General features: G+C 37.6%; 1 protein-coding gene across 3 annotated transcripts in view; it reads left to right on the top strand.

Annotated features, from left to right (window-relative positions):
- Window positions 1-573: 573 nt before the first annotated feature.
- The window catches only part of elfn1a (extracellular leucine-rich repeat and fibronectin type III domain containing 1a), a 112,595-nt gene continuing 87,983 nt past the window's right edge, over window positions 574-25,185 (top strand). For 2 of the 3 annotated variants that reach the window (XM_084087235.1, XM_084087236.1), the window contains exon 1: window positions 574-1,082. The gene's annotated coding sequence lies outside the window, so the exon portion shown is untranslated. Of the gene's footprint in view, window positions 1,181-25,185 lie in introns of all 3 variants that reach the window. The other variant, XM_084087237.1, reaches the window with a different exon arrangement.

The following is a 25,185-nucleotide window of genomic DNA, read 5'->3' as shown; positions in this document are numbered from 1 at the left end:
TGGTATGTTTTATTCAAATACATTATAACGAACTGCATCATTTGGACCATTGCGCTATAGCCTATAGCCTATTTGATTCACTAAAATAACTGTCTAGTAAGAGTCCATTTTTGGCACTGCGCTGTTTTGGATTCACTAAAAACAACTAGGTCTTATTCAGAGTCAATTCGCGAAATCGGGCGAGATTTGTTTAGTAGTTAGATTTGTTTAGATGTGTTTAGTAGTGGTAAAGCGCCGTTAAAAAGTAGTGCGTGCGGTGCTCTACTAATGCAAAATCTTCAGCTGAACCGAATGACAAACATAAACCGGTTCGACTATTATTAATTTTTAAATGTGTTCCTGCACAACAGGTATTGTGGTAGCTATACTTTGCAAGATAGTAAATTGTTTATATTCCTGCCTCGACCAGCAGCCTAAATAATTTAGTGTTTGCCAAAGGTTTATTCTACACAGTCTACTATATTTTGCTCCACGTGTTGCTTATAGAATTACAAATTCGAAAATAACTCGCAATTTTTAAATGCTTTCTGCGTACAGTGATGTGTTAAAAATCTCAGATCAGTTCTCTCACGTGGCACACAGCCGTTCAGTGTCGAACCCACACCATTTATAGCCTCGCAGTAACCTACAATCTTATTATGAGATTTAACTTTGCCCCAACTGGACTTGTGGATGAGCAGTGCTCTAGTCCCGCTCCTCAACTCAACTCAACTAATAAATGACTGGAAATAGTTGTAAGGCGCTGTCGCTCGCGTTATGACAGACAAAACAACTCTGCCATGTCTCTGTCTGTGCGGAATACATAAAGGCTCTGCCTTGAATTAATCACTCGCTCTTTAGTGGATCTTTGAGGATAGCGCTTGACGCAGTGAGGAGCTGCAGCTCTTTGTATTCCGAGGCCAAGAGGAACCTTGTGTGTGTGTGTGTGTTTTTTTTTTTTTTTTTGCTGTTTGGTTTTTTTTTTTTTTTTTTGTGCCCCCGTCCGATATCTACTGGCTCTTAGAAAATGTCAAGGGGATACATGGTGACATAGGGACCCCGGTTTGGTTACGGAGAGACTCTCGCTTCGCTCTGCGAAAAAGGTGAGTGAGAAATGCTTTGGAATGTCGCATCTACGTCGCTTCTAACGTTGGTTTTGTTGGACGAGAAATGAAACGACTGCAAGTGTAGGCTGTGACATGTAAGTTATACGTGTGGCTTTTGTACACCCGCGTATTTGCAACAAATGCCTCGGTGTGACTTGTCTAACTTATAAATGCATCGTCGAATGTGTTGAGTTTGACAGCGCGCCTTACCATACTCGAAATGAACATGAATTCGCTTCGTTTTGCACTAAGGCGTGATTGTATATCGACGTTCAAATGTGCACGCGAGTTGTGAGCGGGTTTCTTTTGGAGTCATTTAGTATTCTGCATGGAATAATTTGACATGTATACTGACAGGATGAGGTCATATATGGAATTCTAAGCTACATTAACCAAGGAAACACTATATGAATGTTAGTTGATGGGTTGTTGAACTCTAAAGCGTCTCACTTAGAGATGTTTCAGGACTGAATATCTCGTGCTTTCGCTAACATCTCCAGAATGTCGCCAAATGTTTCAGAACCTTGGACAGCAGACAGGTTTAGTTTGCCGCTAGAGTTCGCCTTTAGCCATAAAAATGACAACCGATTGCCCCTTTCAGCCCTCAGTCGCTAGATTTTATTAAATCGGGTGAGTATATGTGCGATTTGTACATGGCAAATACGCTTATCGTAGCTAATCGTATCCGTTTACACCAACAGAGCTCCGAAAGTTGCCCAGTCTATTTCCAGAATGGTTATAACCATGAAAGTGTGCTGCTTACTGTATATCTAAAATACAATTGGTTTACCAGTTGTCTGTAGAGTTACTGTTGAATGAAAAAGCCGTGCATGAGTTTCTCTCTGAGGACTGCACGTTAAGATTGCTAAATTAAGAAATCATTTGAAGCTAGTAGTCTAATAAATTATTCAGAGACATTATAATTGAGTTGAAATTGAATATATGACGCAGACATACTTTGGAGTAAGTCAGAATTCAAAGAATTATATGGAGTAGATGCATTGATTTCATAAAACTTTGAGATCAAGAAAAATAACACTTTACAAACATACTCTGTTTAAAAAAAGTGCTAAAGGGGTTTAAAAAGAAAAGACATGAAAAATTACCAAACATAATCTGTTTTATAGGACTGTATACTGAAGAGTATCAGTGCAAATGCCTAGTTATCTGTGAAATGCAAGTGTCGCATGCTTTAAACTGTGAAATATGTGCATCCAAATGGATATGCGTTTTATTCACCTTGACTGATATAACTGTACAGTTACATGAACTTTGAGACTCACTCTCAGAAATATCCTAAGCATATTAGGTCACCGAGTAACACAGTTCATAAGAAAAGAGCTTAGTCCGGCATGTTACTGTCAGAGCAGTGTATTGTAAGATTGTAACGGTGTCTCAGCTTGTAAGTAAAGCACCTTTCCCCTTTAAAAGACGCAAATGCATTTAGCAAACATGCACATTTGGAATGAAAGATTTTGTATTTTGAGACTGATAAATGACTCTCAGAGGTCTCAAAACCCAAATGTTAGGATTTTAATAGATTTTTCAAATGCTAAGTGCAAATTAACTAAATAATTTTGGTCTTACAGAGCTGTTTTATTTTGACTAACAGGTTGCCTATCCTGCAAAGTATTGTTGTTGCCTAAAATAATCAATGTTATTCAACTGAAGCAGGCTTTTTCAACCTTTATAGACCCAGGGACCCCTTATCCAGATTTTGAGCCAAAAAAAAAAATATATATATTTTCTTGTAACTATATATATATATAATAACTGTTATTAAGAAAAAAGTGCTTAACATTAGTTAGAAATAGTCAATAGCTCTAAATGCCATGAACATGTAAGTTTTATATGTTTCAAATATCTTACCCAAAGACCCTCTGGAGTACATTCAGGCTACCCGATTGAAAACCCTGTGTCGGAATGATTATTAATATTATTATTATTTTGGATCTTTGTGCATGTTGGTATCATTGCTGAAATATCATTCACTACAACCTGTACATAGATGATCTCCACCCTCACTTTAATTCATTGGTAAAAGGCAAATCTAAATCATTCTGGATCCAAAAATCAAATCTAAATAATTTGTCAGGAGGAATTACTCAAGAGCTGCGCCTAACCATAACCTAACGTTCAACAAAGAGTTGCGTTGTTCAAAAAAAACAAACATAATTTGCTAGATGTGTGCATCTCTCTCTCTCTCTCTCTCTCTCTCTCTCTCTCTCTCTCTCTCTCTCTCTCTCTCTCTCTCTCTCTCTCTCTCTCTCTCTCTCTCTCTCCATCTCTCTTATCTTGATTATGCAGCTTGAAGATTGAGTCAGCTGTTTTGTATGCAAGGTGTCTGAGCCAGGCTCTTTGTGGAGGAGAGAGCAATCGTGCCGCGGATACAGAGAAAGAAAGAGAGAGATGGATAGACAGACAGATAGACAGAGTGAGCGGAAGATGGCAAGATGGGGGTGAAAAAAACGGTATGTCTATATGTGCGGTGTTGGATTAGCACTCTCATATTAATATCATATTATCTGGCTTTATAAAAAGCATCCTTTATGCCTGCAACACTCACATATGGCATAACGAATGATAAATTATGTAGCCACCCCAATGTGCTCACTTAATACATAGAGTCATAAAACACAAGTGCAATTGTTGGTGATATGTGAGGTAGAAGGCTTTTACAGCCCCACTGAGTGTGTTTATAATGGATAAAGACAGTTCTGAACCGATCATTCTGAGAGATGAGTGCCGTGATCCAGAGTACAGAGGAGAATAAAAGAGAATATTTACATAGGTAAGGCAGAAGCAGACATTTATAGCAATCAAAACTATGAGATATTTGAAATTATAGCTTCATTATTATAATGTTGGTTTGTTTCTGTGTCTATTATAGCTGCGGTACAAATAGTATTGTAAGTAAGCTAATAAAATAACTACTGAAATAGTTTCCTTGCTTTGGCTGTTAAGATGTTAATAACTAGAAAATAACAAGTATAACTCTTAATCAGAACTGTTTCACTTTTTCAAGTTTGGGGTTGGAAAGATTTTATGTTTTTGAAAAAGTCCCTTTTGCTCACCAGTGCTGAATTTATTTGATAACAAATACAGTTAAAATAGTAATATTGTGAAATATTATTACTTAAAAAAAAAAAAAAATGTTTTCTTTCTTAATATATTTTAACATTTAATGTATTCCTGTAAAGCTGAATTTCCAATGGCTATTACTCCAGTCTTCAGTGTCACATGATTCTTCAGAAATCATTCTAATATGCTGATTTACGGCTCAAGAAACATTCATTATTATCAATGTTGAAAACAGTTGTGCTGCTTAATATTTTTGTGCAAACCAGCATCATATTTTTTTTTTCATGATTCTTTGATGAATAGAAAGTTTAAAAGAACAGCATTTATTTGAAATAGAAATCTTTTGTATTATTATAAAACTTTCCACTGTCGCTTTATATATATATATATATATATATATATATATATATATATACAGATATAGTAATATATACTAGATCTCTTACGCTGCTGATGTTGATTATTGCTGATGCTGCATAAATAAACACATAAATCCCATAGTAGATCTAGGCAGGTGGAGCTGGGGGAGGTGGAGGGTTTCAGAGGACCCCTGAAACCGCACTGCAGGACTAGCTTACAGCAAACAACGAACTTTATATAAAAGTTGAGCAAGCAATCTCATTGGCTGCAGATTCATTATTCCATATTACCTTAATACATAAAACATGCATCTGATTAATTTTAGACATGCATGCTTTATTAATAAGATACCAATTTCACTTGTAGCTGTATTTTAGGAAAGCTACAGGTATAGGCACTTATACATAGCTGAGATTATACATACAAAAGTATCTATAAACACAGTGGATAGACCTCTTGGTATCATGCAGGAATGTGACATGACTATATGAGACTGGAAGGACCCTATTTTTATTCATAAGCCAGTATCCTAGAACTGAGGCGGAGGAGGTTGAATAGGGAAGGAGGGCCTGTCCGTGGTCCTGAACACCCATGAGAGGCTGTTGGACTGAAGTGGCATATTGGGCTTTGATTTGTTGTGATATGAAGTATGTACTTTTGATAGATGTTTCTTGTTTACACATTGAGACGGCAGCCTTTTGATTTTAAATTGATGGGGATGTTGTAAGCCTGTGGCGATGTCCCTTGCGCTTCACTGCACATTAGCAGCTGGATATGTCTTGTAGCAAACAAAGGTTTTACTATACCTGAATGCTTGAGGGCCTTCAATACAGTGACATGGAGATTCAAGACTAGGTCTGTTTTTGAAGTTTTTTTCTTCACTTTTCTTATCCCGAGCACAATACCTCTTGGCAGCAATGCACTGCCGTGTTGGGAGGGACTGATTGGGAGCTGACAGCAAGTGTTAAGCCTTGGGACAGCTTGAAATTGACAAGTAATTAAAATTTGAAGCAAATGTTCAGAAAGGGGAAATGGAGGATTCAGTGAGCATCCGGTGGCTTCTACAATGTGTTAAATAAGTGACTGGAACTTGTAGATAAGGTTGAATTACAAAGCTGATGTCCTTACATCCTTTGCCCTTGAGTGCTGTTTTATTTCAATTTAGCAAAGCAAAGATTGCACAGTTGTTGCGATTGTATCTCTTGGAAAGCACACAAATGGCATTAACAGCTTCACCTTGAATCAGCAGCTTGTATGAGTCATTAACCGCACGGCTAGCGATTACCGAGCGGTATGGGCCATTCCAACCCTGCAAGCACCATGGCAAAGTTTGCTTTGGAGATTGCAACTCTAACACTGAAGATGTCACTGTCAGTCACAGCTGTCTTAAATACAAATGATGCTCTCAAAGCTATTAGGATGAGATAACATTGACTAAGTGGGACCAGTGTTTTGGAACTGTTGGTGAAACAGATGGTCCCTTTAAAGAACCTATGTGTAGTTAGTGAAGGCTACAGTTCTGGACAGTACATGCAAATTAGTTTTGCAATAGATCTGGAATCTTGCTTACAGCATAAACTGGATGCAATTAAGTCCAAACAGTATTTAATATAACTAAATCGATGTGGCTATGGCATGGGTCAATGGGGCTTCTTTTTTGTCAAATCTATTAATTGATTCAAAAATACAATTCATACATGCAATGACTTGAAAACAATTGTTCTGTGATTATTAAAATATGTATATTTTGATACAAAATGACACACACACACACACACACACACACACACACACACACACACACACACACACACACACACACACACACACACACACACACACAGTGTGTTTGCGCACACTTGGCAAATAAAACTCATTCTGATATCAGAAGTAGGCTAACTGTAAACATATATATAAACAAAATAATATATTTGTTGCCATACATTTTTAAATGTCAGGGTGATACAACTATCCTGATATCATCATTTAAAAGCCTCATTAACAGAATGACATTCTTAAAAAAGGAAACTTTTTTAAATATTGTGGTATGAAATTATTTATTTGAAATAGAAATGTCATGTGGTGCAACCTATACATACAGGAAAAAAAGGAAATTATATTATCATAGAGACAATTTATTTATTTATTCATTGCAAATGGTGATTGAGATGTGTCCAGTCGCATGTATTCAAAGTGTAATGAAAATACGCTATTGCTACTTGAAATGTTTTCCATCTTTAGCACTCATATATCATTGACCCATACACTGAGACCACTTTGAAGTATCTCTTTTCATTAATGTCTATTGCTAGACATTACTGTGCAGTTTGCTGTCGGCACTCTTATTATGGACAAATCCTTTAGTGATCAGGCATCACGTCCAGGAGCATAAGGGATATTGAACATTTCCAATATCCCCCCCACCCCACCCCTTCGTCGTCGTCGTCGTCATCCCTCCTGCGAAGTAATTAGAGGTCTGGATACAGACTAGCATGGCTGTATACCTGCAAAATCCATTAAAGCTGGTGATACATAACAGGTTTGTCAATGCTCACTTCAGAGGTTCTTTTATTGATTGAGTTTTTGAGCAGCCAGCCACTCTCCTCAAAGAGTTCTCTCTCTCTTGCTGTCATTTTCTCATGTGTGCTTGGCTGATGAATATGCACACAGTGCAGATATCAATCAGATTGCCATGCTTTTAGGCGTTATAAGATCAGTGAAATCATAAACCATTGGTGTATCGATAAAATGTGTGATTCATGTGACGCAAAGCAAAAGTTGTGCTTTTGGGGACATGTTTTTTTATTTACTAACCACACATAAAGGTCATTTTCTCAAAAATACAAACTTTTACATACATGCTGCTCACACAGAATACAGTGTAATCAGACTTCAGCCATTAAAAAGGTTATAAGTCTTCATGTCAACTACCAGTCATTAGAGTATTAGTAGACTGTCTGCTTAATATCTGCTAACTCTTTATTTTGATGCTCCACAACAGGCATTCTACTGACTATGAGTAACTTTGCAACTACATGTCAACTTATTACTAACATGAACCCTAACTTAACAGTCTACTACATAATATACATAATAAACATAATAAAAGTGAAGCTATTTGAGAAAAGCTTCCTTTTTTAATATAAAATTGTGTGTATATATACTACAATATAGTATAGTGTGTGTTTATATGCTACAAACGCTTAAAAAATACATAAAGATTGTTTAATCAAATAAAACCATAGTATTTGAAATATTATTACAATTTAAAAGAACTGTTTACTATTTAAATTCACAGGATGTTAAAATGAAATGTATTCCTGAAATGGCAAAGCTGAATTTTTTGCTGCTTAATTGTAGCTTTTTAATAATAGCTTTTATTTTACTTTGTAACAGCATCAACTTATTCCCTCTTTGCTGAATAAAAGTATTAATAATACAAAAGAAAATCGTACTTACCCAAATCTTTTGAATGGTATGAATGAATCATATTTTCCATAAAAATATTAACAGCAAAAACTTTGTTTTCAACATTGATAATAATAAGAAATGTTTCTAAAATCCTTTTAGAATGACGAATAAACTTTAGTCAGGGTTCCATCACAGTGTCATTGTATTTAACAGGATCAATATTCTTGATCACTCTGCATGTCAAGCAAGAGCTGACGCTTGCATATACTTCACACACTCACTGTAAAATTGCTTCCTATTGAAAGAAATGTCCATATAGCAATCACTCTAATTAGTTCACATGGAAACTCAAGGCCTGTGCAATGACTCCAAAGCCAAAGCCAATATAATACTTGTGCGGCAGTCCAAATACACTGCATAAGAGTATTTCAGGGTAGACTCTCAATATAAAGCCTGAGTCCAGTAGTGTGCTCTTGTAAATTCCATGTGCAGTTCTTAATATTGCTTTTGGCTGGATGGAAAAGCATAGTGTCCTCAGCTGGTCCCTCACTGAGATATATAAGGGCTTTCATACTCTTGTCATGATCAATACTTTCTATTTCTACTTTCTATCAAATCTTTTTGTAAATGAACGACACGCTGGCTCACTGTGAATGCTGTGTTTTTAGTTCGGTGACAGAAGCCATGAACTGTGAATTTAGTAGTAAAATGCATAGTTAAAAAACTGAATGTGTGTGTTTGTAAACTGCAATATAACAATGGCAATAATGATAGTTTTGATGGTGATGATTTTAGAGTTTCAGAAGTAAAACTCCCATCTCAGTCATTTTCTTCATAGAAATTATGTATTACTATTATTATTAATTTCATATCAGCATCATTGCTAATAAAAAAAAAAAAAGTGTAGGCGAAATCAAGTCTTCTTACATTCTTAAACAACTCATATATTTATATATGTGTTGTATTTGTCATGTGGCGAAACCAGAGACTATCCAAATGCAGGTTGGATCCAAATGTAGTGGGTTTATTAAATGAACCATCGAATAAAACAACTCAAAAACTGCAAAACAAAACCGTGAGTAAACAAAACTGAGCGCACCAACATGACAGCTATAGCAAGACCTGACAAACAACATGGGAAACACAAGGGCTATAGATACAGACAAACTAACAAGATAACAGGGTAATGACACACACATGTGGATACAATCAAGGGGAACCAAAATGACTACAAAACTAGACACAGGAAACAGGAAACTAGAAATACATTTACAACATAAAAGTCCAAACAAACAGGGGACATGCAACAGAATTGAATATATAAAAAAAATGTAAAAATGTTACACTAATAATCAATGACTGTAAGTCAGTACACTCTAATAATTTTTCAAAATTTCATGTTTAAATTGAATGTGTTACTTGCTGTTTGTTTGTAATTAGTTAAGATATTTACTAGCAATTTCTCAGTGAAAACTGTATGCCATTTATTTCAGTGTAGTTTAATATTTTCCAGTCATTTTGATTGTATATAATCAGACTACATTGTTAGCTGTGTATTTCATTCTCCTGTAAAAAGCATTAAGTACTTGGACTTTGTATCTTTTTCAAATACTTTACACTTTATTTTGACAGTCCCTTTTCAACAATCTGTTGGCTATACGTAACTTTGCAACTACATGTCAACTTACTCTTATTAGAGTATTAGACTGTCAGCTTAATATCTGCTAACTCTTTATTGTGATGGTCCTCCAACAGACTGGACTATATTGACTATAAGTAACTACGTCAACTTATTCAAACCCTACCAGTCTACTGATACTCTACTTGCACTCTAATGAGAGTTAGTAGACATGTAGGTGCAATGCTACTTATAGTCAACATATAGTGTGTTAAAGGGACCATCAAAATAAAGTGAAACCAAGTTTAAAATATCATGACTTATTTCAGAGCTGCATTGTTTATTTCATGACTAGAACTATGTATTAAGCAATAGTTTTAAATCTCGAATACTCTGGAATCAAGACGGCTGGAAACATGGTCTGTCACTTTGCATTCCATTTGAAAATGAAAAAATTGCACCGGTTCGTTTAGCACGTTTCAAGATTTGACTCATTGCCTAGTGGGACAGAATAGGATGAGATATTAGAAATGTGTTGAGAAAGAAAGTAGAAATAAATTGAGAAACAGGTGCATGGAAACAGCCAAACTGCCATCTGCTAGAAAATGCTTTTGGCCTCTGGAAGAAAAAACAAAAAAACAAACGGTCTCATACTTGCAGATCTGATTAATGTCTTCGTCTGCTCACCAAAGACAATTCAAACAGATTGGGATATTGTGTAAAATGGGATGTCTCTCAGGAAATCAAATGGGAAGCAAAGGTAATATCATTCATCGTGTGGTGCTGTACATATGGCTGTAGAGGAGGAAAAAGCTGCGAAAGCAAACACCATGTCTGTCTTTGTGTCAAGTGTGTCACTGTTTACCCTCTCCTGGGGAAAAGCTCATTTATAATTTGACTGTGTGGCTTGTTCATCACAGTAAATAATAGGCTACTTCATGCCCACATGACAATTCAAACAGTCCACTCTTCAGGTTTCCCTCAGTTCCATCCTGCCCCCCAATTGAATCTGCAGGGCAATTTATCCGTGTGTAGAGCCGTATCACGTACGGACAGAATGCCTTCCTTTTTTATTTCTGACAGACTTATCTTGTTCATGGGGAGAAGTATACGAGAGGATATTTTCCTCTGACAGCATCACAAAGGAAAGAGTCGGGCAGGTCATCGGTCCGTATTCAAGCACGCCGGTAGCGTGAACTGTGCACTCTATACAAACAGCGGATATCAAATATTTTCCATCCTTTTGAGACATCTTCTTGTTTTCTTTTGTCAGCGGCCACCAAGACATTTACACAAAACTTGAACTTCAAATACAAAGGTGGTGGCATAAATGTGTAATGTTGGTCAGTTGGAAGAATGTGTTTCTATGACGCATTTATGCAAATAAATGAGCCTACAAATAAATTTAAAATACAGTTAATATATGTCGAATTAATTAAATATGCCTCTTCATGGATGAGCATTTTACCAGTTTCTGAATTAAAATGGATTTTGTTGTTTAATTCCGTTTGAAAATTGTCATGGGGTGTTATTCCTTAAGCGTAACGATATTTAGGAATGAACTTTTATAAACGTAATATTTTTGGAAAAATACTTCTTAAAAAAAAAAAACTGGTTGCTGGTTTCAACTGAATGGAAATCTGGTCATAATTTACTCGCCTTCATGTTGGTCCACACCTGTATGAATTTCCTTCTTCTGTGCGGGGCTCCGTATGAAACCATGCACCATAAATACAAAGAGCACATTTGTATGAACTTTGCATGTTTTAAACTATCTGTAAAAAAATAATATGATCAATAAGTTATGACATATGTTTTTACATTGCTTTAACTCATCAAAAAGTTAAGCAATTTTCAACTTATTTATAAGTTATACAAATTCAGCTAATTTTTAAGTCAGTTTAATGTAATTTAAGTTGAAATGACTTAAACATCCAAGTTGATTATACTTAAAAAGGCTGCAACTTTTTCTTTTTTACAGTGTAGATATTTTCCTAGATTGTTCTTGAGAACCTCTTGACTCAGTTGAAATGACAGACCCACATTTCTCATGTAACTTATCAACAACTTGCCATTTCCTCCAATAAATAAATAAATACAAAATACAAAATCAGCACTGTGGAATGTTTAAAGTCTGAGGAAACGTTTTCAATAAGACTCTTGCAACCATCTGTCCATTTACTGGTTCAGAGAAATAGCTTTGATACTTAACAGGGAGGAAGATTTTCAGGGGCGTCTGTAGAGTTCTCTAGCAGACATGTGGAGCATTGTTGATGCTGAATGTGACCAAGCGCTTAACAAGAACCTGTTACTAATACAGTATGCTATTAATATGACAAAGCCAAAAGGGCAGAGATTCTATGACCAATCTCTTGCTAATATGCAACATTGATCCCTGCTTTTCCGGAATACCATTAAGGACTCCTATAGATGTTCAAAGTTCAGGAGATAATTAAGTAAAATGTCTTTTAAACTCTACTGACTGCAGATTGCACCAGCTGCCAAGATGGGTTTTAATGCATCAGATTTTAAGGGCCTCTAAGCATTTCTGCCACGATGGACCATAAATTTCACTTTTGGCTGGCAGAGGCTTACCTCAGAGCAAGCATCTGTCCATAATTAAGGGCTGGGGATTGTTTTATATAATTTATCTAATGCCTAGTTAAGAGGTCACATGATTAAAGAGCACTACTTTCATTAGAAATCTTTGGGAAATCAACTGATATTCCCTTGCAGTGTGGAGATAAAGAGCACAGTTGCCATAGAAACTGTCTCTGAAGTTGCCGGAAAACATACAGTCCTAGCGTCTACTTATTAAAAATGTGCCAATATTCACACAGTTTGTTGGCTACGCTGTATGCTAACGCTCCAATTATGGATGGGACCTCTGTTTGCTCAGACCTCTTTTAGCGTTAATTTCATTCAGAGGTTTACATGCATCTGTATATAATTACAGTGCATACATCACTCTGGAAAGATTCAAATCCATATTCGTTGAAAAATTAGTTGTTAGCTTGGTATAAACCTGCTGGTTTGACAATCTGCTTTAGTATTACATCCAGATTTTTACAGACACTCGGGGACTCAGAAGTGGAGGCAGACATCTTAATATATCATTAATGATTTGGAGTTTATTGGAGACTCAGGAGATGTAACTGAGATTATCTATCTATCTATCTATCTATCTATCTATCTATCTATCTATCTATCTATCTATCTATCTATCTATCTATCTATCTATCTATCTATCTATCTATCTATCTGTGCTTATATTTATATATTTTTGTCAATTTTAAAAATATACACATATTTAATTATTTTCATCACAACTCTCTCATATTATCCCTAGGCCATCTTTTTTTTTGTTGAGCTCTGAGAAAGAAATGAGGTGTATTTGACAGAGTAAGAGTATAGAGCTACAAAATGAACCAGATATCACCGTTCAGATAATTTGATCTTGGAAGAATTTGATGAAAGATGTTGGAGTTTATATCTTGGCAAATCTAATCACAGTGTCATTGTTGCTATCTCTTTTGAAACTCCGGAGGACACATGTCTGAGAAAAAAAATCAGAAGAGAAATCTCACAAGAAGGTGATTTGAGCATTTAATCTCATTGTTGTCTAGCAGAAACAGTTGGGATATTATTTGGCGATTTTTCTTTTTCCTGTGGTCTTTTCTTGGATCCGTTTTGGGAATAGGTGAGACGAAACGGCAAAAAGCTACAGATTATTTTGCAGCCTTTTAAAAAATGTTTGTCACTTGTTGTTTTGCCTTGAGTGGTTCCAGCGATGTAGACCTCTGCCTAGTCATTTCCACAAAAGCGGCCAATCCGATGATGATGGATTGCAGCCTAATGAAGGTGGACGTAGCATTGGGCTTTCAGGGCAGCAACTTCACACAGCAACACCTACTGAATTAAATCAATTTAACTCAGTATATTTGTGTGCCCTTAGCAATAAATTCGATCTCACTGCATGCCAAGCTTAAAGAAAGCCTTTTTACGACATTCCCAATTCAGATTACACTGTGACATTCATTCAACCGCCTTTTCTTCCCCCGTCTGTTCACATGCTTTGCCAAAGTCCAGGTGGATTTCAGTAATTACGTTGGCATGTCGATCCGAAATGATCAAAACCCATCCCTCGTTTTCACGTGAAAACGTTCTTGCCAAATGAGGCGATAATACGCGAGTCCTTAACGGCAGCCTTGCCCGTGTTGCATGAAGATGATTTGCAGGCCTGCGGTTTTAATGATTATTATCCAGGCCCGACAGCTGGTAGAAACAGTGGTGCCTCCCCAGCTGCAGCGCATGAGACTGATGCTCCACCTGTTGTCTCCTTACCCACATGCCCACTGCTTCTCATTAAACAGCGCCGGCTTTCACAGCCAATCAGAATGACCCGCTGATTACCTATTGTGAAGGCGGGAAAAGACTGGAAGAGAGAGATACTGTAAAAGAGAGAGAGAGAGAGAAAAGGGGAGCACGAAATGCACTTTCTCACCATGGGATTGGAGATTGTAGCGCGCGTGAGGTGTTATCCTGAAGATAAATATGGATATTCACGGAAGCACTGCGTGCCAATTACAGCTTCTCACTTCAGCACTGGACCACCTGAGCCAGAAAGCAGTGAGAGAGTTAAAGACGTGAGAACGATCTCCTCTGGGTTCTGCTTGAGTAGAAAAGCAGGAAAAAAGTAGAACGTGATCAGGCTGTGCTGTGGGTATTTACCTCCATCTGATCCTATCACTTTTACACAGCCGTGGAGTAAGTGTACACGCTGTTAAAACGTCCTATAGATTTAAAGCAGCGCAGAGAGGCACACTCCAGTTTTACAGAGCTATCAGATGCAAGTAAAGAAGGATATTCCAGCCTAATGTTGTCTGTTTTGTGCTTGTGTGTGTTCTTGAATACTACAGTAAATGATCAAGCCATTCTCAAATGAGGCTTTTAAAGTCTAGATCGATTAGTAATGAAATATTTAACATGCAGGGTTATAAAAGGCAATCAATGAAATGCGCAAATGATGAAAACTCAGGGGAGGTTTGGTGCTCTATTTTTCCATTTGTATTTTTTTCTGGCATCTAAAAATGTAAAGAAGAAATTAGTCTGTATATAAAGGCTCTCAATTTTGGACTGGATTGAAGAAAAGTGAGTAAAGAGGTTACTGTTGGCCTTAAATGGGAAGGCTATGCCATGGACAAAAGCATTGTCTTTCTTAAAAGGGCTTTGGAATTTTGTGGATCATTGCTCTAATTCTCATTTTCTTGTTGATATTTCCCTCATAAATGCATGCAAACAGCTGTCAGCAAATGTTCTCTGCTGTATGTTAGCTTCAACATTTTGTGCTTGTACAGAAAAACAAATTGTACAACCATTTTGAGGCTTCGCAAATATAAATTTGGCACTCGCATCTTGGCAATTTCTGCAGATAGGGTACAAATGGTGTACAAATCGTCCAATTTTATTTTTTTAAGGTTACCCCTCCCACCTCAGAGGTCTTGGCCTTCTCATCTGAATACAATGATGATCATACAACAGTGCCATTTTTACACAATCTATTGAACTGATATTCAATTATTGCAGTAAAAATATATTCATATTTATCATTTTTCTTTCATTTATTGCAAAAAAATAAAGTTTATGATTTGCAACAAATCAGCATTAGGTCCCAAGCTAGCTTAATTTAGACTAAATTCACATTTCTTTTCTTTTTAAACAAGCTCTATCTTGTATCCTCATTGTGGAAAGGGTAATTTGCTTACAAACATGCTGCAGTTTGCCCACACTTACATTCCCAGTAAGAAATTCAATGCATTGTCTATTCTCCCCACACCCCAACAAACACAGACCTTTTCCTTCCTTCATTCGAATTTCCTAAATGTAATAACCAAATCTAAAAATCCCTCCAAGGATGTGCTCAGGTAATCGGCAAGACAATAACAGAAGTGCTGTCCTTCCTGCGGCAAACCAAACCCAATCTTATTTGATTAACATTACATAATTCATCAGATTAGCTATGATTTATGACCTTTGAATTAATAAATCCACTCAGTTCATACGCTGTCAACCTTGTTTGTTATGAGTGTGACTTTTATTGCTCCTCTCCACCCATGAGAGTGAAGCATGCTCGTGAAAATACAGTAAAGCGCTGAGGCTCTTAAGGCACCCAGCTGCTTAAAACGACGAGGGCTGGGCACATTAATCACGTTATAAAAAGGCAGAAAATCCAATTAATTCTATTTGATATTCCAATAAGATCTGGGTCTGATTAAAAACTCTAATCTCTTCTGACCACAATATAAATCTACATTACCCACATTCAACAGTGGGGAATATCTCCCTGAGTGGAAAAGAGACTTTTTTTTTTTTTTTTAACATCTGTATCCCTAACTGTCTGATCATATTTTCACGGTTAAATGCTTATCTCTGGTGGTTCGCGTTTTTTTCCTGTGTACTTTTAATTAGAGTGGTTGTGTCTTTCACCTCTCATTACTCACATTGCTCCAGAAACCTCCAGTGCTATGAGCCTTGGTAGAGCCAATGCTGGTTTCATCGTATTACATTTACATTTACATTTAGTATATACATAATAAAATATATAAACATGCAATCCTGACTCTGCCTCTCTGTATCCCAACATAAAGTGGTGTGTCCCAGTGTGGGAATGTTCTGAAAAGAGCATGGTAAAAGCAGGTCTCATCTCATCAGCAGAGCAAAGTCCTGGTTAAATATGCAAGAAGCCTTTCTGCTAGACATTCCCTCAGGAGATGGACCAGAAGCTGCTCCATCTAACCTGTGAAGAAGAGGAAAGGTGCTCTGAAGGATACACTGTCCCTTGTCGCACATATCTTACACATCACCTCTGTTTACACCAAATCAGCTGGTCACAAAATTAAGCTGTGTTGAGTGACATATAAAACTTTAATCACATACTCAGTAATTGATGTTTTCCTCCCCACTTTCTTCTTCACTCTCCCATCGGACTATTACCATTTAATCACAGATTCATCTGAGAAACGTCTAATTCTCTACAGATTGAAATAGAAATATGAGAAATAGAGTCAGAGTCAGGCTAAAGCATATGAAGAGATGTTTCTGCCATGAACCAGTTCAGTATTCACAGATTTCAGTTTTGATTTTACTACTTGCTTTTAGTTAGAACATTTTTTTCTTTTTGAAGTGGAAATCGATACAGTACACTGCACACACCAGGACATCATTAATACACTGGAAATGTTAATTCATAACATTACATCTTGCATTGACACAAATGCATTAAGCCCGGCGGGAGAGAAAACAATCCAGTGCAACTAAAAGGCGAAACACTAAAGTGTAGAATATTTGCGAGCACACCGAGTCCAACAGTTTGTATCACGCCTTTTTGCGCATTCCAGGCTATTAGTCTTTATTAGTGGTTGGGATTTTTCAGTGGCTCGTTCTGCAGTTTTCATGTTATGCCTGTAGGTGGCAACAAATGACTGTATTTATGAATCATGAGTCATTTGAATCATTCATTCAACCAATTTGTTCAAAAATGCTTTTTATATCAGAGCCATAGCCTTGTGGACATTGCTCCGATATCAATGCAGTAGCGTTTCAGGGGGCCTGAGTTTGAGTCCTGGCTCGATCTATCTATCTATCTATACACAACACTGCTGAAAAGAGCATGCTGTAGATATATATATGCTGCTCTTTTCAACAGTGATATTGTGCAGTTTTTGGTCACAAAAATTGGATTTGGTGCAGACCTCAACATTTAAAAATCTACATCCGTCGTGTTACGTTATCATCATTCTGCAAGGCACATCTGCAAATATAAGAAAGCCAGACAGTTCTCCATGGCTCCATGTCCTCGCCGGTGTATATTTTGCTTGTATATGTGTGTGTGAACAACACATTTTGGCAGCAGGTGCATAGTTCTAGTGTAAGACGCTGGCAGTGAGCCCTGAGGATACTGCTGCCTTTGTCATGCCCATGTTTGCGCTGGACTGCATCTGCGTTCACTCCTCTCGGGCTCTGAACAGCTCATGCCGTAGCAGATCTCTGCTCTGCTCAGTGGTAATATTAACAGTTAGTGTGTAAGACAATAAAATGCAGATTGCTTTGACCTCTGGAGTTGATCTCTCTTGCTTGGTCTGTTTGTATCATGGGGGGGGGGGAAACAGGCATGAATGGAAGCTCTATTGCCTGGAGAACCGGTTGTCTTTGCTGATACAGAATAATTAACTCAAAGTCAAAACATTGCTTTACATGACATCATGTAAGACAGATGTCCTATGACCCCTGGAAGGAATTTTGGAAAGCACAGATATCAAAGGGAAAGTCAAAAGACCATGGCTGTGGAAATCTGTATATGGCTTCCTCTCTGCTTTACTTCTGCTTTAGTGAGCCTGGGGATATTTAACAGTGCCACGGCTCATTGGATTTGACAATTTTTACATGCTGTAATTTGGAGTTTTGGTGCAAAGAGGAGCAGAGGCACTTTTGAGAGCTGTTTAAGAATTTAAGACATTTGTGCGTGTATTATTTCTCATCAGCAGACTTGATTTTCTGTTGACTTGGTTTTCATGTTGCAGTGGAGACTGGTGCTTGTTGTCACGCAGGAATGTAACTTGTCACAAAGATATATCTCAGTAACTGTGAGGTGTCCAATTACACAAATGCTTATCTAGCATGTACGTTGGCTTTAAACATCTAGTTCATTTCATCTTCAAAACAAAATAAGTACCCCAAACCTTTGAACAGTAGCGTAAATTATTATATTTTTGCTGTATAGCTATCGGGTAACAAGTGAACACAATAAAGACACACTGGTGTTCATTTAGAAAAGAGTATTTTTCTTGTTATTTGTTTTATTGTCACATAATTGTCCCCCTCCCCCAATTTTTTTGTCTTTTGGAGTATGTTTTATGTTCACATTTTTGCTTTTTCTTAAATTGTTTTGTGTTTCAAAATTGTTTCAAGTTTGAAATGAGTCTGAAATGCTATCATAGAAGAAGGAACGTGTTCAGTGCCTTTTTCCCCCCTGGACGATAACAATGGAAATGTTCAACAGCTTTTTTTGTAGCTATGACTTTAAAGTAACTGCAGATACAGATATTGATGCATATACGCTGTAAAAGTAAAAGTGTTCATCAGGACTGGTGTGTTGTGTTTTCTGCAGCAGCTGATCAGGGCACTAGAGCATTGAGTCTCAGCAGAGGCTGGAGAGCAGCCAGCAGCAGGTGAGAAACCCCAGTAAACCACCTGCTCAATCCACGACTGATGACAGTAATGGAGAGATACAGTACGCACATGACTCATCTAATGGCATTCGACTGAATGCGTCCAAAGCCAGAAACAAATACGCTTGTTGTCTTGTCTTTTGGAGGGATTCATTTACGAATCCTCCCCGAATGGTTTCAGTTCTTTTGAGTCATTCTCAGTTTCCCGCTTTACATGCCAAAGAGCTGTTGGTATGTTTTCACGGGGGTTTCTCTGTGGAGATCTCTGGCAGGTTAGAACAATTAGGGAGTGAATATAGGGGTATTAAACAGTTCTGCTCATCACTGCTTGTTATTAGTAATCTCAACCCTGGCTCATGTGGATGATTATGTTACATAATACCTGTTGTTATTGCCTGCTCTAAGTGTGTTTGATTAAATTGCTGTGGGTGTAGACGTGTGTGTGTGTGTGTGTGTGGGGTGGTGGGGGGGTTGTGTGCCTTGCAGTTGCCATGCAGCAGCGCGGAGCTGAAAGCAGTAAGCTCTCTCCTGCTCTCATTTGAATTACCTGTCCACATTGATTAGAGGGACTACGCACGAATGGGATCTTAGATTTTCTAGCCTTCAGAATTAAGATAAGCCTCTCTGTGGCCGTGCGAGTTACACCCAGTTGACCCTCCTTCAGAGTGGTACATCTGCTGCTGTGGGGCCTTTAGACTCACAAATCACCAAGGGTCTCGTACTGTTTGACTAACTAGCACCGCGCCTGTTGTTTTCCCCATTTCTCTCTACCTTGTGCACTCAACCGTTTCTTTCCAACCACTGCTGCCTCAAATCCTCACCTGCTTCACAGCATCCCTCATTGCTAGCATCCCTGCACTGGAAAAAACAAATAAAATAAATACAGTGCTGTATTAGCCCCTTGGTAAATATGATCAAAGATGGCTGTAAAAATAAATCTGCATTTTTTATCCTTTTGATATTTTATTAAAACAAATCAAACCTTTCATTGAAGTAAAAAAATTGAAAGTGGGGGGAAAAATCACATCATGAAATAAATGTTTTTCTCCAAAACACATTGGGAACAATTATTTGCCCCCTTTTTGCAACCTCCTTTTTCCAAGATAACAGCTCTGAGTCTTCTTCTATAATGCCTGATGAGTTTGGAGAATAACTGACAAGAGATCAGAGACCATTCCTTCATACAGAATCTCTCCAGATCATTCAGATTCCCAGTCCAATCCATGTTGGCGCTTCTTCTCTTCAGTTCAGCCCACTCATTTTCTATAGGGTTCAGGTCAGGGACTGGGATGGCCATTGCAGATGCTTGGTTTTGTGCTCAGTGACCCATTTTTGTTTTGATTTTGATTTTGATGGATCACTGTCCTGTTGGAAGATCCAAACATGGCCTGTTATAAGATTTCTAGCACAGGCTGTCAGGTTTTGATTTTTTATCTGTTGGTATTTGATCGAATCCATGATGCCATGTATCTGAACAAGATGTCCAGGACCTCTGGCAGAAAATTAGGCCCACAGCATTAAAGATACAGCAGAGTGTTTCATTTTACACATGGGGTACTTTTTTATCCCTGTATGAACCAAACCCTTATTAAGTGTTTGCTGCCAAAAAGCTCTTTTTTGTTTTTGTTTCATCTGACCATAGAACCCATCTCGATTGAATTTCCAGTAGTGTCAGTTACTTTTCAAACGTTCTATGGTCATAATAAAATTAGAAATGTATCTTGTGCATCAAATCATCATATTAGAATGATTTATGAAGGATCATGTGACACTGAAGACTGGAGTAAAGATGCTGAAAATTCAGCTTTGCATCACAGGAATAAATTACATTTTAAAATATTTTCAAATAGGAAACTGTTTTTTTTATAAATTCTAATATCATGGAGAACATTTGGAGACTTAAAAAAATAAAAATAAAAATAAAAATTATTAGACTGCAAACTGTGTATCCTGACCTACTGCATTACTGTCTGGTACAAACCGTTCCACCTCAAACAGAAGGGCCCTGCAGCCAGTTGTAAAAATGACCAAGTCCATTACTATTTTCTGGCTATTATGGACACCTACACAGAGAGGTGTAAAAGGATGGCTAGCGGCATCAGGAAAGATTCGTCTCACTCGTCCCATTGTATGTTCACACTCCCACCATCTGAAATGAGGCAAAGGATAATCCAGTCCAGAATAAGCAGGCAATGGAAGAGACTTTCATAGCTAAATGATAGTTAGCATTTAAATGCAGCTGATTTGCAATTAAAGCTAACGTGTATAATCTCTTTAATGTTAAAATACTTTCTCAACATACAGAGACAAGAATAAGTAAGCCATTTTAAGAAGATTTTAAGAGCACTAAGAAAAGCTAAAAACATACACATCTTGACCAGCTCAACTCAGCAACATTGCCCCAGCGAATGGTGTGAGGTTTGGGCAGGACTATCTGTTTGGCTAACCAATAGCAAATGGGGGAAGTATTTTGCAACCTTAGAAACTTGTTTGAAAAATGTTCCTATATATATATATATACAGTATTCACTGTTCAAAAAGTCTGGGGTCAGTACGATTTTTTTCATGTTTTTGAAAGAGGTCTCTTATACTCACAACGCTGCATTTATTGGATAAAAAATACAGTAAAACAGTAATATTGTGAAATATTATTACAGTTTAAAATAACTGTTTTCTATTTGAATATATGTTCAAAAAATAGAATTTATTCCTGTGAGGGCAAAGCTGAATTTTCACCATCATTACTCAAGTCTTCAGTGTCACAAGATCCTTCATAAATGTGCGTCAATTTCACTCTGGACGCGTGAATGGATTCAAAATGTTCAAGCGTCCAACTAGACGCGGTAGACGCGAATTTTACGCGCTATTCGCGTTTGGTGTGTACAGTAATATTATGATTTTATTATGTACTCCAGTCAGTGTACTTTGTGGTCCTTTCCTGTTTCCTGTTTCCTGTTTCCTGTTTCCTGTTTCCAGTGCCATGTTAGGCCCTGTCCCAAATGGCACCCTAAGCACTCGTGGTCTTCCTACAAGGCTGCGTTCCAGTCCACTTTTAGACACGCACTTGCGAACTTCCCTAAGCACTTCCCCTCGGGGGAATCCTTGCCGCCATTTTGAAGTGCGTTCCACTTCGTGAAGTGGACGAGGGAAGTTTATATGGACAGACCCTCGCTCCCTCGATTTTGACCGAGGGAGCGAGTCTACTTCATATGTACACTTCAGGCACCTACATGTCCCACAATGCAGTACGATTGTGACGTCCCCACAGATCTCATCTAATGCAGCATAATATTTTTGTGTAAACCGTTTTAACAGTGTAAACCTTTTTTCTTTCTTTTTTCAGGAATAGTATAGACACCAAAACTTTGAATGGTAGTGTATACTACTGTTCAAAAGTATGAGGCCAGTAAGACTTGTTTTTTTAAAGAAATGTATATTTTTAATTAGGAAGTATGCATTAAATTGATCAAAAGTGAGAGTGAAGAGAGAGTTTTGTTTCAAATAAAATCAGTTCTTTTGAACTTTTTGTTAATTCATATTCTATTTCTGTTCAGAACGATTAAACTTGATTTAGTTTTTGTTTATGTTCCTGTTAAAATTGTGTTTGTTTCCGTTCCTTGAACCGGTTGAGAGCCCTGACGTAAACTGCTATTTCTTTCAAATGTTGTGTGGTTTTTCCCCATTCATGCCAATCTCTTAGTAACTAGCAGTTTAGCACCACATTTCCGATTTCATAACAATGATTCCCCACTGGAAGACAATGAACATGCATGTGACACTATAGGCCGATGACAGGAAGTGCCTAGCTGTTGTAATTCGCATTTAGTCAGGAGGTGAGGAGTCAGTAGTGCTATTGTTCTTCCTCCTCTCGTCTTCCTGCTTGTCGGTGTCCTGCAGTGGCCACTTCTTCTGCTATTATTCTCCGTTTATAAGCCATTCATTCCCACAGGGGTTGCGTTGAAGAGCTTTATTGTCTGCTTTCAAACTTGGCACAGTAAAATTAAAGTGTCTTCTTAAAGTGGGTTTGTTTCCGTACTTATCGTTTCTTAATCCCTTGGTAATCGTTTTCTTACCGCCAATCCCATGAGCCTGGCGGCCCTAGACACTTCGCTTTGGTGGCTCCTCGGATGCTCCAGACCGTCCTAGAGTAGGATGGACATATGTTTCTATTAGAATCGGGAGGTTTGGCCAGCTTGTCCGTGTTTCTTTCGCAGGGTGACCGTAAATCCCTGAGGAATACACAGTGATTCATGGGGTCTGAGAATAACAGCTTCTTAATTGGATTCATTTAGTCCTGATCACCGTCCTCATTAGCACCATTTGTGCGTAGCGATGTCGACTCATTCTTTTATTGCCTTTCACTGCCTCTTCCCTTCCCTCCGGAAATGTACAATTATCTTTCGCAAATGAATTCTCGCCTTACGCCGAAGCACGGCGGATCACGAATGCGCCGCCCTCTCTTGGTTCGCCGTATCATTGCAACTGGCAACATGCACACACATGCAGGCTTTATCTCTCCTTCGCATGCACTAGGTCAGGAGGAGGTTCGAGACATATGGCTCTTCTCATGTTCGCCTGTCTCTAATCCCCGTAATCCATTATTTGTCATGCTCGATGTGCAGGGTACGTATTGGAAGTTCAGGAGGAAAAGAGGATCAGGACAGTTCTGAGAACAGAGCTAGGGGCCTCAGCAGCTGGCGTTATCTGATCAGAGGCGACAGAAACTTTTGCATGTACCTGCATCCCTGAGGCTGCCGCTGCTCCGCTCTTCATGCGGAACATACATCTGCCAGCGCTCGCCATGGTGCACTTGTGCTGTTCTATTAAAGGCTGTCATGAGCTGTGACTTCTCCATGTCAGTCATGACTCTATAAATGCACGCGTGTTGGGCGAAATGTCATTTCTCTTGTGTAGCTGTATTAGGGCTGTCAAGCAGTTACTAATGTATTTATATGTCATTTATGAAACTGAATTAATTGCATTTATATTTGTAAGACTTTACAGTGCTATTCAGTTTGTGCAACATGAAATATTTATTCATTTAATGCATTAATAAAAATGCATTTTTACAGCATGAATTAATCTTGGTGAATATTAATTAAAAATATATTTTTTAACATTTTTAACATTAAATGAAGTTTATATATTATAAACAAACATGAATTAGCAATGAACAATATTTTAAATTAGCATTAACCGATAGTGATGGGGGTTCAACAGTTTGAACTCGTTTCTAGTCTGTATGTCTTGCATTCTTCTGTGGAACATAAAACAAGATATTTTGAAGAATGTTGATAACCAAACAGTTTTAGTTCCCATTGACTTCCATTGTTTTGTAGTCTATATGGAAGTTGGTTCCCAAACTGTTTGGTAACCAACATTCTTCAAAATATCTTGTTTTATGTTTCACAGATCAAATAGAAAGTAATAACGTTGTTCATGAGTTTGAAACAAAAAGAGTTTAAGAAAGCAATGACAGATGTTTTCATTTATTTTTTGGGGTTGAGTGTTGTTCATTGTTAGTTAGATACCCTTATTCATTAATGTATTGCTAATGCACAAACTGAACCATATTGAAAAGTGTTACTAATATATTAATGGTTGAGGAAAGCCCTCTAATGAATATAATTTAAAGATATTACACTGCGGCAGAAGAAAAAAGCATTGCATTGACAGAAGCAATCTGAGGTCGACATTCACAGTTCACTCAGCGGCTTATTTCGCTCATGCAAGACCAACTCTTATCTGCTTCAATGGGTAGATACTGAAATCTCAAAAACTGTTTGCCATATTCACATTTAAATAACATATTTCAAATTTGACATGAACTGTTCCATAAATGTTGTCTTAAGCTCTTTTATAGGTTGGTCCAGCTTGTGCATGTGCATTCCCAAATGCGTATCTCTGGACACTGATACCAGAGCTTCTAATGGCAGCCGTAGTGACGCGATGACTTTAGCAATTGCAGGAATGGCTTTTTTTTTTTCTGGTGGCGTTGAGAGACACGTTTTCTGGATGGTGTTTTTTTTTTTCACGTTGAGAGAGCTCAACGTGATACAAGGAAAAACATGCCGGTAGAAAAAAACACATGCTGCAAATACTCACAATGCAACCAAATGCAGAAATGCACTACAAATAGCACAGACCACAATGGAAATGTTTCAAGGGGACCCCAACAAGTGACGAATGCTTATTGGTCAATGTCTACTCATCAGTGGTGTTGTCGATGTTTTTTGTTTATTTTAACATTCTGATTGTATGCGTTGTGAGTATTTGCAGCACTTTTCTATATTTGGTTGCGTTGTGAGTATTTTTCTATTTGCATGTGTTTTCTTCAGTTGCAGCACTTTAAGCTCTTTCAGCCACCGTACTTTTTCTTTAAAAAGGCAGGACTTCTTTTTCT

The sequence above is a fragment of the Abramis brama genome, assembly GCF_963993115.1.
Source record: "Abramis brama genome assembly, chromosome: 1".
Taxonomy (NCBI): domain Eukaryota; kingdom Metazoa; phylum Chordata; class Actinopteri; order Cypriniformes; family Leuciscidae; genus Abramis; species Abramis brama.
This window is presented reverse-complemented; position numbering and strand designations above follow the sequence as displayed.